Source organism: Harmonia axyridis, chromosome 5 (assembly GCF_914767665.1).
Source record: "Harmonia axyridis chromosome 5, icHarAxyr1.1, whole genome shotgun sequence".
Lineage (NCBI taxonomy): Eukaryota > Metazoa > Arthropoda > Insecta > Coleoptera > Coccinellidae > Harmonia > Harmonia axyridis.
In genome coordinates this window covers 21,617,381-21,627,683 of record NC_059505.1, presented here as the reverse complement: position 1 = coordinate 21,627,683, position 10,303 = coordinate 21,617,381, and the positions used below count along the sequence as shown (strand labels likewise).

General features: G+C 37.1%; 1 pseudogene; it reads right to left on the bottom strand.

Annotated features, from left to right (window-relative positions):
- Positions 1-3,751: 3,751 nt before the first annotated feature.
- On the bottom strand, positions 3,752-4,973 carry LOC123680874 (annotated as a pseudogene).
- Positions 4,974-10,303: the final 5,330 nt, after the last annotated feature.

Here is a 10,303-nt window from a genome sequence, read left to right as displayed (position 1 = left end):
GTTTTACATGTGGTAAATTTTGTTTTTTTCAACTTACATGGAGTCATCTATTCCAGGGCCATATAATAATACCGGCGTGAACTTGGCAGCCACTTTTCAGCAGCCGAATTCATTCCAGCAGCCAAACGACCAGTGGCGTCGGTAGAATTTAAAACTAACGAATCGATCTGTTTTTGGGGTGCAACGCAAGAATTTGCTTTTTGAGTTTACTTGAACGACTTCAGTCAAGTTTTTGTGACATTTCAATGCACGAAATAATATTATAGATGAACTTGAATTATGCTGATCAATGAAACGACGGGGTATATACAAGTATTTTCACGAATGAAATCTTGGAAAACGTTTAGCCAAGTTGATATTTGGAATACTTACTCTTCAATAGGAACAGAATAACACATCCGAAGCACATTGATTTGCAGGCCGTCTAAGGGGTAGTTTACACTTGTGAATTTTTCGAAATTTTCAAAAATGACCCTGTTAAAAATGTTTAGCCAAATTCATATTTGGTATTCCTACTCTTGAATAGGTAAAGAATAACATATCCGAAGGATTTTGATTTGCAGGCCGTCTAAGGGGTAGTTTACACTTGTGAATTTTTCGAAATTTTCAAAATTGATCATGTTAAAAATGTTTAGCCAAGTTCATATTTGGTATTCTTACCCGTAAATAGCTACAGAATAACATATCAGAAACACATTGATTTGCAGGCCGTCTAAGGGGTAGTTTACACTTGTGAATTTTTCGAAATTTTCAAAAATGACCCTGTTAAAAATGTTTAGCCAAATTCATATTTGGTATTCCTACCCTTGAATAGCTAAAGAATAACATATCCGAAGGATTTTGATTTGCAGGCCGTCTAAGGGGTAGTTTACACTTGTGAATTTTTCGAAATTTTCAAAATTGATCATGTTAAAAATGTTTAGCCAAATTCATATTTGATATTCCTACTCTTGAATAGCTAAAGAATAACATATCCGAAGGATTTTGATTTGCAGGCCGTCTAAGGGGTAGTTTACACTTGTGAATTTTTCGAAATTTTCAAAAATGACCCTGTTAAAAATGTTTAGCCAAATTCATATTTGGTATTCCTACTCTTGAATAGCTAAAGAATAACATACCGGAAGGATTTTGATTTGCAGGCCGTCTAAGGGGTAGTTTACACTTGTGAATTTTTCGAAATTTTCAAAATTGATCATGTTAAAAATGTTTAGCCAAATTCATATTTGGTATTCCTACTCTTGAATAGCTAAAAAATAACATACCGGAAGGATTTTGATTTGCAGGCCGTCTAAGGGGTAGTTTACATCTGTGAATTTTTCGAAATTTTCAAAAATGACCCTGTTAAAAATGTTTAGCCAAACTCATATTTGGTATTCCTACTCTTGAATAGCTAAAAAATAACATATCCGAAGGATTTTGATTTGCAGGCCGTCTAAGGGGTAGTTTACACTTGTGAATTTTTCGAAATTTTCGAAATTGATCATGTTAAAAATGTTTAGCCAAATTCATATTTGGTATTCCTACTCTTGAATAGCTAAAGAATAACATATCCGAAGGATTTTGATTTGCAGGCCGTCTAAGGGGTAGTTTACACTTGTGAATTTTTCGAAATTTTCAAAAATGACCCTGTTAAAAATGTTTAGCCAAATTCATATTTGGTATTCCTACTCTTGAATAGCTAAAGAATAACATATCCGAAGGATTTTGATTTGCAGGCCGTCTAAGGGGTAGTTTACACTTGTGAATTTTTCGAAATTTTTGAGAATGACCCTGTCAGAAATTTTTAGCCATGTTAACATTTGGTTGTGTTACCTTCATGTTAATCTCCTATGGAATATAGATTCAAGTTAAATAAACCCAAATAAGACATTACAAGTTGCACAATAATGAGCCACAATAGCCCGCAATTATGCGGTGGGAAGACTGTCCACAATCCTCAAGTGCAAACTACCTCTTAGACGGCCTGCAAATCAATGTGCTTCGGATATGTTATTCTCTAGCTGTTGAAGAATAACTTTGCGCAATATCAACTTGGCTGAACATTTTTGACAGGGTCATTCTCTAAAATTTCGAAAAATTCACAAGTGTAAACTACCCCTTAGAAGGCCTGCAAATCAATGTGCTTCCGATATGTTATTCTGTAGCTATTGAGGAGTAATAATACCGAATATCAACTTGGCTAAACATTTTTGACAGGGTCATCCTCAAAAATTTCGAAAAATTCACAGGTGTAAACTACCCCTTAGACGGCCTGCAAATCAATGTGCTTCGGATATGTTATTCTGTAGCTATTAAGGAGTAATAATACCAAATATCAACTTGGCTAAACATTTTTGACAGGGTCATTTTTGAAAATTTCGAAAAATTCACAAGTCTAAACTACCCCTTAGACGGCCTGCAAATCAAAATCCTTCGGATATGTTATTCTTTAGCTATTCAAGAGTAGGAATACCAAATATGAATTTGGCTGAACATTTTTAACAGGGTCATTTTTGAAAATTTCGAAAAATTCACAAGTGTGAACTACCCCTTAGACGGCCTGCAAATCAAAATCCTTCGGATATGTTATTTTTTAGCTATTCAAGAGTAGGAATACCAAATATGAATTTGGCTAAACATTTTTAACAGGGTCATTTTTGAAAATTTCGAAAAATTCACAAGTGTAAACTGCCTCTTAGACGGCCTGCAAATCAATGTGCTTCGGATATGTTATTCTGTAGCTATTTACGAGTAAGAATACCAAATATGAACTTGGCTAAACATTTTTAACATGATCAATTTTGAAAATTTCGAAAAATTCACAAGTGTAAACTACCCCTTAGACGGCCTGCAAATCAAAATCCTTCGGATATGTTATTTTTCAGCTATTCAAGAGTAGGAATACCAAATATGAATTTGGCTGAACATTTTTAACAGGGTCATTTTTGAAAATTTCGAAAAATTCACAAGTGTAAACTACCCCTTAGACGGCCTGCAAATCAAAATCTTTCGGATATGTTATTCTTTAGCTATTCAAGAGTAGGAATACCAAATATGAGTTTGGCTAAACATTTTTAACAGGGTCATTATTGAAAATTTCGAAAAATTCACAAGTGTAAACTACCTCTTAGACGGCCTGCAAATCAATGTGCTTCGGATATGTTATTCTGTAGCTATTTACGAGTAAGAATATCAAATATGAACTTGGCTAAACATTTTTAACATGATCAATTTTGAAAATTTCGAAAAATTCACAAGTGTAAACTACCCCTTAGACGGCCTGCGAATCAAAATCCTTCGGATATGTTATTCTTTAGCTATTCAAGAGTAGGAATACCAAATATGAATTCGGCTAAATTTTTTTAACAGGGTCATTTTTGAAAATTTCGAAAAATTCACAAGTGTAAACTACCCCTTAGACGGCCTGCAAATCAATGTGCTTCGGATGTGTTATTCTGTTCCTATTGAAGAGTAAGTATTCCAAATATCAACTTGGCTAAACGTTTTTCAAGATTTCATTAGTGAAAATACTTGTATATACCCCGTCGTTTCATTGATCAGCATAATTCAAGTTCATCTATAATATTATTTCGTGCATTGAAATGTCACAAAAACTTGACTGAAGTCGTTCAAGTAAACTCAAAAAGCGAATTCTTGCGTTGCACCCCAAAAACAGATCGATTCGTTAGTTTTAAATTCTACCGACGCCACTGGTCGTTTGGCTGCTGGAATGAATTCGGCTGCTGAAAAGTGGCTGCCAAGTTCACGCCGGTTATAATAATCCGTTCGCATCGTTGGCAGCTTCTAATAATTCGATTTGATGCTGTCTGCGAGCCATTCTTCCCTCTCTGGTGCTCTCGTGTGATCTCAGGTCGGAGATCTTGATGCGCTGCGCATCTTCTTTATCTGTATATGAATGCGCATTGGACCCAAGTGAGACGCCCATTGCATTCATATAATATAAAAGGGCAGCTGTCCCTTCATTGAAGATGCCAGCAGCTATATATGCAGCCATTTCCACCGTTTTTGATCCGGCTGGAAGTACTTTTGGAGAGATCTTCCACACCAGTTAGGTTAAAGCTTTCATTATTGTTTTGGGTGAAACCACCCACACATCTTTCCAATAATTTTTCATTGCTGAGATCTTCATAAATGGGCCTCAGGGCCTCAGCAACTTCTTCTGGAAATGGCTGATAATCATGCTTATAAACAGATAAGTTATCAGCAGCTGCTGCCCGCTGCCAAGAGCACCATGAGTCCAATCCGATCGGACACTTTGCGTGTTGTTGATTTTCGTCTGTCGAGCAGTAATGATAAAATGTGGCCCAGATTGCATTACTCATATTCTCAACCGAATCACAATTTCTCCTAATTGCTAAGCCATAATAAACTGTCAACTTGTCGATCATTTTTGCTGTCAGCTTGCCTTTTCCACCGAGAGTTTTTTTTTTGTTTTTTTTTCCATCCTTTTTTTCCACCGTTTCCACTTTCTTTTTCACACAATTTCGGAGTCGCGTTCCCATTCTCTTCTGTACGTGTCCAATACATTCCTTCTTCACGACTTCTTGATCACCATATGGGGCAGCTTTCAAAATCCCGGAGTACGTTTTAGAATCACCGTCTCCAATGTAATTTGTGTACTGCACTCCGAATTTTTCCATTGAACGCTTGAATAGGTCGATCACTGCATCAACTTCCTGAATGATTACAACATCAATCATCTTGATGGTTTTCATACCATTGTTGATATTCTTCACTATCAAGTTTGCTTTTTCAAGTTTCGCATTGTTTGCAATAGGCACTTTTCACGAGGATATCAATTACTTTCCCAGAATAATATCCGATCAATGATGTCACTCCACACAAGGAAGTATATCCTCGCTTTTTCCAAGTTCCATCGCCGGACACGGTAAGCTTTGCAGATTTTTCGTCACCTTGGTGTTCAGCAGTCAAGTCTTTTTCTTCATGGCAAGCATGCTGAAAAAGTTTGTCGGTTGCTGTTTTAACACAGGAATGTATATTCTTCATAATTAAATCGTAGGTGGGCTGTGTTAGGAAAGCGGGCATGTCCATTAATCCACAAAATTTTGCAGCACCTTTTAACCCTAATCCAAGAACTCTCATGACATACAAAAAACGCCGATTTATCTCATAAGAATGCTCGATAAAAGGACTAGAATTTATGGTACGAGATGGACACTGATCGCACAACGAAACAATTTTAAACCCGAGTCCTCGTTCAGAAGCAGTTTCAAATTTCACATTTCCGTTACAGGTTTTGCACTGCACAAATTCGGAGATGGCCGCGAAAACAGTAATAAAATTCAAAATTCGGTACTCAACGGACGGATCACGCGGCACCAAGATTTCCTCTTGCATTCTCATTTTTTTTGCAGAGTCACTGAAACTGGACTCATCCGTTTCAGCTGTTTTCGGATTGAAAACATTCTTTCGTTTCTTCGCTCTTGACTTGTACACTTTCGTTGATTTTATAAGTTCTCTGCTAGACTTCATTTTCACGATATTATCGAAGGCACAAGTACACTGACACGACTTTACTGTTAGGCTTCTCTGCTGAGACCACAGATTACGGATAACATAGATAGAACACTCGCCTTCCCCCACCCGAAATTAAGTTTTAGTTCTAGTCCCGGTCGCTTGGAACCGCTGCTAGTCATTTGTTTACGTTTGGTTTGCTCTTGCAAAAAAAATTCATTTTAACTTAACCTAAAAGCTGAAATGAGACTTTCATCGTTGAAGTTGTTCAAGTACATACGAGAATATGAATTGAATGAAGCTTAGAAGAATTGACGCTGATACTAAAAGATTGGGCGGTCAATATGAGAAAGAAAGACAGAACAGAATATAAAGAAGCAACGGTGAAGACAATGTACTATAATGACTATAACATTATATGATTGAGCCGTTTAACATTATAATATCAGCCCGAGATGCCCACTATGCAATAAAGCAATAATAGATCATCTATAGAAGAGAACAGCAACGAATCTAATGATCAGTTAAATTTTAATAAACTCATTAATTTTTGCATATAATTATTTTATCAGAATGCCTAAAATAAACGAATATTGTGTACAAGGATATACCGAGAGACAAGTGTAAGACATCGTTTCCCTAAAAGTGATTTGGATACATTTGATAATTGGCTCCAAATCAGCCAACCAAAAAATTGGTATCTTCCAGGAAACTCTTGTGGTCCTACTTTTAATACCATTCCTACAATCGGTATTCCAGGTGATTTTACCGATTTTTTCAATTTCATTCATATTTAAATCCCTCAAAATTTTTGTCCATGTGTACTACACAATGTTAAAATTGGAGCTGTAGCTCATTCTGATTTGAACAATGCTTAGGATTAGACATTAGATATGGTTAGTTAGTTTTCATTTTAGCAATAGTCGTAGGAAGGAAAGTATCACTTTCCAGGAAGCCATCATGGTCTTAGATGTAATGCATACCTACAATCGGTATTCCAGGTAATTTTATCGAATTACTCAATTTTATTCATATTTAAACCCCTTAAATTTTTTTATATTAATTAATTTATTTTTTGTTGGGGGCAATTTTCTTATTGTTGAAACTAATTCTTTCATATCTACATTCTCAAACTTAACAATAATTCTAATTCGGCCTAATGAATTTCTTCCATTTATTATATATTGTTATGTTATTATGAATTATTGTTGAAACTCGTTTATTCCTTTATTGTTGATGCTACTTCATTTATTTATTGTTGATTTATTTATTCATAATATGTTTATTTTTTTATATTTATTTATTTTGGGTTACTGCTAATTCATTATACGTTCATTCAACTATCGACTTTCATTTGCCCCTAAAATAATATAATCAAATATTATACCAGTTATTTATAAAAAAATTCAAATGGTTTTTGGTCATCATAGCACCAAATTCCATTTGAATTGCTGAATATTTCGTTAATAAATTCAAAACAAGTACAGGAAAACCACTCACTTCAAATTTCCCGCGTTTGTCGGGTTTGTTCTAGTCCCGACCGCCAGGGGAAGTTAATTTCAAATGATTCTACTTTAGGTAGGGGAGTGTCGCATCTATGTTATCCGTAATCTGTGGCTGAGACTAACGACTACTTTTCAAATTTTGACAACTGAGAAACATACAATAGAAAATGACAAAGGAAAGAGAGTAGGATAGACAAGGAAAGAAGAGACAGCGCCTCAGGTAGGCAGCTGGCACACCGGTCCCCGACTGTGAGACGCGCCTCCCTAACGAGCCTTCATAAATGTGTCTATAACTTCGAAAATATTCGTCCAATTGACATAAAATTTTGAGTGTGTATGCTCGAATATATGTATATTCAGAAAATACAAAAAAAACGATTTTTTGAAAATTACAAGTGTATGTAAGCCCTTAAAACAAAGAAACATAGTTTACATGCTCTTTGTGCAAATATATCGGTCGGAGTTGGTCTGTGGTCGGAGTTATAATAACAAAATACCTACATAATAATTATTATTATTATTAAACAAAATTACAGAGTTAAGCTACATTAAACCTATAAACTCTAACTAAAAATTATCCATAATACAACTGTAGAGAAAGAAAAAAAACAGAGATAAGTGAAACGAGTAGAGTATGGTCAATCATCACCAGAAATTTATAAAAGGCTACAAGAATGATATCATGAACAACCAAAAACCGAACAATGTACACAGTTTAATCACTTTTCCAGGTGTCAAATTTATTCTTGAACGAATTGACTGATACTGCTTATACAATTTCGCTGGGCAGGCCGTTCCAATGGCCGATTACAAAGGAAATTCTCTCTGTACCTTGTTCGAAATACTTCTCTATTCAACTTGTATCCATGTCCACGAAATTGATTCGAATTCAACTCATACAGGTGGGACATATCGACGCCGAATAAGCCGTGCAATGCTCGATATGTAACTATCAGGTCTTCCCTCAAACGACGATCAGTAAAGGAAGAAAGATCCATCATTCGTAGCCGTTCCTGATAACAAGGGCGATTCCATCCAAAGGGAATGCGTGTGACACGACGCTGTAAGTTCTCCAGCAATGCAGCATCACCCGCCAACCACGGATGCCAAACCGGACCTGCAAATTCAAGTATTGGTCGAATATAACATTTATATATTTGGGAGATAGCCGCCACATTATTGCCACGAAAAACGTTCTGGACAACATATGTAAGACGTTTGACCTTTTTTGTGATGTGCAATACATGTTCAGTCAACGAAAGTGAAATCACCCCACTCAGGTCCACATGAGATGAACATCCAACAACTTCAACGCCGTCAATGTAATAAGTCAAACCTGGATTGTTTTTACCCAAATGTAGTATTCGACACTTTGAAGGGTTTAGGGGAATCAACCATTTGTCGCACCAACAAAAGACCCTGTCCAAGTCTTCCTGCAGGGTTTTATAGTTGTTGAGAGGGCAATTGAAAAATTTAATATCATCGGCAAATGAAGCACTGTCCGACTTGAACTCAAGAGCTAGATCGCTCACATACACCAGAAACAGCAACGGTCCCAAAACTGAGCCCTGAGGAACGCCACTGAGCACGCATCGTGGTTCCGATCTGGCCGAACCAACTTTTATCACAAACGATCTGTCAGTTAAGAAGCTCTCAATCCACTTCAAGATCAATTCTCGGATTCCAAAGTGCTCCAGCTTGTACAAAAGCCTATTTATTGGTACCCTATCGAAGGCCCTTGCGAAATCCAGATAGACAACATCTACCGGAAGTCTATTATCCAAAGAATGGGTCGACTTGTTGAGACAGTTGAGGAGGCAGGTGATAATTGATCTTCCCCTGATGAAACCATGCTGGGTATCTGGTATGATGTTATGTTCGAAAAAAAAGAAAGCATCCTGTCGTACATTAACCTTTCCAGAATCTTACATAGAATGGAAGTGAGGCTTATTGGCCTGAAATTATTCGGATCTTGCTTGTCGCCTTTTTTATGTATCGGTGATACAAGTGCACCCTTCCATGATTTCGGCAGCATACCAGAGGTCAATGATACTTAGAAAATTTTGGATATGGGTAGACTAAGAGACTGAGAACATTCTCTGAGCAACCTGTCAGAAAAACCATCCGGACCAGGTGACGACGAAACATTCAGAGACCGTAGTTTCTTTTCAACCATCAAGGGATTGATATCAATAAAAGCCAGAGAAGAATGGTTTCGAGGAGAAGCAGTTGAAGGTATAGGTGTACCGGGCTCGGATGTGAATGCCATTGAGAAGGTATCAGCTAGAATTTCAGCTTAACACTTATGGTCATCTGCAACTAATCCATCCTTGTCCTTAACAAGCGGCAAAGATGGCACGGTATTGAAAAAGCGTCGTATGTATTTGAAGAATTTCTTCTTGTCATTCGAAGTAGCTAGATCACTCTCAAATTTGGATTTGGCCTCACGTAATCGGCTTGAAAGATGATTGGAGAATGCTCTATGCCTCCGAAAGTCACAAACCTGCCTGCCGCGGACATACCTCCGCCATAACAAGTAACAAGTTCATCGAAGTACTGCCTCGTCTATACGCGTTTTGCTGTAGCTCTCAATCACCTGTAGTCAATAGCTGGTTATCTGTGTTCTACATTGATATTTTAGTGCTGAATGATACAGTTTTCTGTCTTTCCTCAGGTAGGATAATATAATTTTCCAATTCACTTTGGTAAATCTATGTCTTAATTCTGTCGATTTTTTCATCAATGATCTTTGTTTACATCTCTAAGGTCGATATTAGCATCCCACCCGCGCAGATAATTGTTGATCCTGGCGTTCTTTCCCCCCTTCGTTGAACGCTCATTGGTTTCGGTTTTTGATCCCCACATTTCACAATCTTTACATATTTCATTCTCTCGGCTCTGTCGTGGGAAACGCGTGGACCGCACTGGATCATGATATTTAAATTCAGCAGATTATTTCGCGGCCTGATCACTATTTCCTATCATTCCGTGGTCTTCCCTCTCTGTGAAAGTCTCTTGTATCGACCCACAAGAGTGAAAAGTTTATTTGCCTCTCCTTTCCTATTTAAACTAATATTTTTCTACTAATCATGCCCTCGTACTGCTTTAAATGCTCGAAAAAAGCCACCGAATCAGATAAAAATGTGTTAAAATGCTCTACCTGCCGCATACTATATCATGCTTCGTGTGTCGATATATCGCCCGTTTACTCTGAGTTTATGAAGGAGTCGAAGGGTAAGTGGAGCTGTCCGCCGTGCCTGAGTAGCAAACGATTGCTACGGAGTAACTCGCAATCTGATCAGCCTGTAACACTCGAACATTTT